The following is a 2,911-nucleotide window of genomic DNA, read 5'->3' on the forward strand; positions in this document are numbered from 1 at the left end:
GAAAAAAAGAAAAACAAAAGCAAAAGAAATGCATGTTTTAGAATTTTATATCCTAACATGATAGTTTTTTTTAATCTAAAGGATTTTTACTGTTTTAGTACATTTTAAGATGATATTTAGATGCTTTTACATTGAGTTGTTACACATAATTTTCCAATAATGAGAAATACACTAGCATTTTTACACAGAACATGTAGTTGTCAAGAACAGGTTACTGATATCAGATAGGAGAAGCTTTAAAGGGGTTCAGAGGGAACAGTTTGTCCGAAATGTCTGACTATTGTGTTTGAGTACTTTATTTTTGCATTTGAATATGGAGGTGGAAGGGAGTTTGGAAAATTCACTTTAAGCAAAATAATTGTACAAGTGATTGATTACAAATATGCTTTAGTTTTTTTAATAAAGTCATTCATCTTAAAGAACCTTTAATAGTCGATATTTTACTTATTTTAGTTATGATTTTAGTTATTCTAGTTACCTGAAATTTTTTTTAAACAAAAGTTAAACTTTTTCCGTATAATCAATTCAAATTTTTTTTTTAAGTAAGAGTCTCACTCTGCTACCAGACTGGAGTGCAGTGGCATGCTCACAGCCAATACAGCCTCGACCTGCTGGACTCAGGTGATTCTTTCACCTCAGCCTTCCAAGTAGCTGGAACTACAGGTGCGTGCCCCCATGTACAGCTAATTTTTTTATTTATTGTAGAAATGAGGTCTCATCAAATTGCCAGCCTGCTCTAGAACCTTTGGACTCAGGCAATCTTCTCCAACTCAGATTTTTAATGAGCATTTTTATAACCATTTGTAACATTGTTGCTAATTTTATTGTTTTAACATTTTCATAAGGTTTATTCTATTTAATAGTTATATTTGAACATTACTGTAGTATTCTTTGAAAAATTGGTGTAGGGCAGAGGCCTCCGGGCCCAACTGAATGTCGAGGTGGGAGGAGATGCAGACCCCGAAGGACAGCTGCACCATGTCGCACATGGTGGCCGGTTGTAGCAGCAGTGACCACACTCACCAGGTCCAGGGGAAAGCCTACTATTGCAGGGATATCATGATAACACATTTTGAACCTTCTGTCTCCTTTGAGGGCCTTTGCAGTGAGGCTCGAGACTTGTGTTCTTTTGACAATGAACAACTTTTCACCATGAAGTGCATAAATGAGAAAAGAGATCCCTGTACAGTATCATCTCAGTTGGAGTCAGAAGCGATCTTTAGGCTTTACAAGCACTAAACAAGGATTCTGAACTCTTGATCCATGTATTCCCTTGTGCACCAGAATGTCCAAGAATGCCTGTCCAGGAGAAGATAAATCCATCTATCACCGAGGTGCATGTCGCTAGAGAAAGTTTCATTGTGCAAATGGCCACACTTTCCAAGCCAAGTGATTCAATAGGTGAGCTCACTGTGCCATCTGCACAGACTGAATATAGGGACTCGAATGCAGGGTATGTATGTGCATCAACTGCAAACTCCTGGTCCATAAGAAGTGTCATAAACTTGTCACAATTCAATGTGGGTGGCATTCTTTGCCACCGGAACCAATGGTGCCCATGGATCATTCACTTATTAAGACCTTGCACAGACAAGTCACGAGAGCTTAGACCAAGTTGGTGAGGTAAAGGAGGCAATGAACACGAGGGAAAGTGGCAAAGCTTCATCCAGTTTAGGTTTTCAGAGTTTTGATTTGCTCTGGGTAATAGGAAGAGGAAGTTATGCCAAAGTACTGTTGGTTCGACTAAAAAAGGCAGATCGCATTTATGCAATGAAAGTTGTGAAGAAAGAGCTTGCCAATGATGATGAGGGTATTGGTTGGGTGCAGACAGAGAAGCATGTATTTGAGAGAGCATCCAATCATCCTTTTCTTGTCAGGATGCATTCTTGTTTTCACACAGAAAACAGATTGCTTTGTTATAGGGTATGTAAGTGGAGGAGATCTAACATTTCATATGCAATGACAGATAAAACTTCTTGAAGAACATGCTAGGTTTCACTCTGTAGAAATCAGTCTAGCATTAAATATCTTCATGAGCGAGGAATAACTTAAAGAGACTTAAAATTAGGCAATATATCACTGAACTCCAAAGGGTACATTAAGCTCACCGACTATGGCATGTGTAAGGAAGGATTACTGCCAGGAGATACAACCAGCACCTTGTGTGGCACTCCTAATTACAATGCTCCTGAGATTTTAAGAGGCAAAGATTATGGTTTCAGTGTTGACTGGTGGGCTCTTGAAGTGATGAAATGATGGCAGGAAGGTCTCCACTTGATATTGTTGGGAGCTCTGATAACCCTGATCAGAACTCAGAGGATTATCTCTTCCAAGTTATTTTGGAAAAAACAAATTCACATACCACATTTTCTCTCTGTAAAAGCTGCAAGTGCCCTGAAAAATTTTCTCAACAAGGATTCAAAGGAACTATGGGGCTGTCACCCACAAACAGGATTTTCTGATGATTCAAGGACACCCATTCTTCTAAAATGTTGATTGAGAGAAGATGGAGCAAAAGCAGGTGGTACCTCCCTTTAAGCCAAATATTTCTGGGGAATATAGTTTAGAAAACTTTGATGCTCAGTTTACTAATGAACCTGTTCAGTTCACTCCAGATGGCGATGACACTGTAAAGAAGATTGATCAATCCAAATTTGAAGGTTTTGAGTATATCAATCCTCTTTTTATGTCTGCAGAAGAGTGTGTCTGATCCTCATTTTCCAACTATGTATTCTGCTCATGTTGTGATGCATGAAAAATCTTGTTACCAGCCTGGATACAATTTTTTATTTTATATTTGCCATTCACCAAAAAAAAAAAAAAAAAACCCACAAAAAATCACTCAATCTCTTATTGTAAACTGTCACTATTATATCTGTTTAACTATGAAAAAGAAATTAAAACTAGCTTT

General features: G+C 37.8%; 1 pseudogene across 1 annotated transcript; it reads left to right on the forward strand.

Annotated features, from left to right (window-relative positions):
• Positions 1 to 951: 951 nt before the first annotated feature.
• LOC103253399 lies at positions 952 to 2,797 on the forward strand (annotated as a pseudogene). Its single transcript, XR_002481572.1, has one exon. The product of XR_002481572.1 is annotated as a protein kinase C iota type pseudogene (transcript).
• The last annotated feature ends 114 nt before the right edge of the window (positions 2,798 to 2,911 follow it).

This window comes from Carlito syrichta, unplaced genomic scaffold (assembly GCF_000164805.1).
Source record: "Carlito syrichta isolate Samal-C Ts95f unplaced genomic scaffold, Tarsius_syrichta-2.0.1 Scaffold227688, whole genome shotgun sequence".
NCBI classification, from domain to species: domain Eukaryota; kingdom Metazoa; phylum Chordata; class Mammalia; order Primates; family Tarsiidae; genus Carlito; species Carlito syrichta.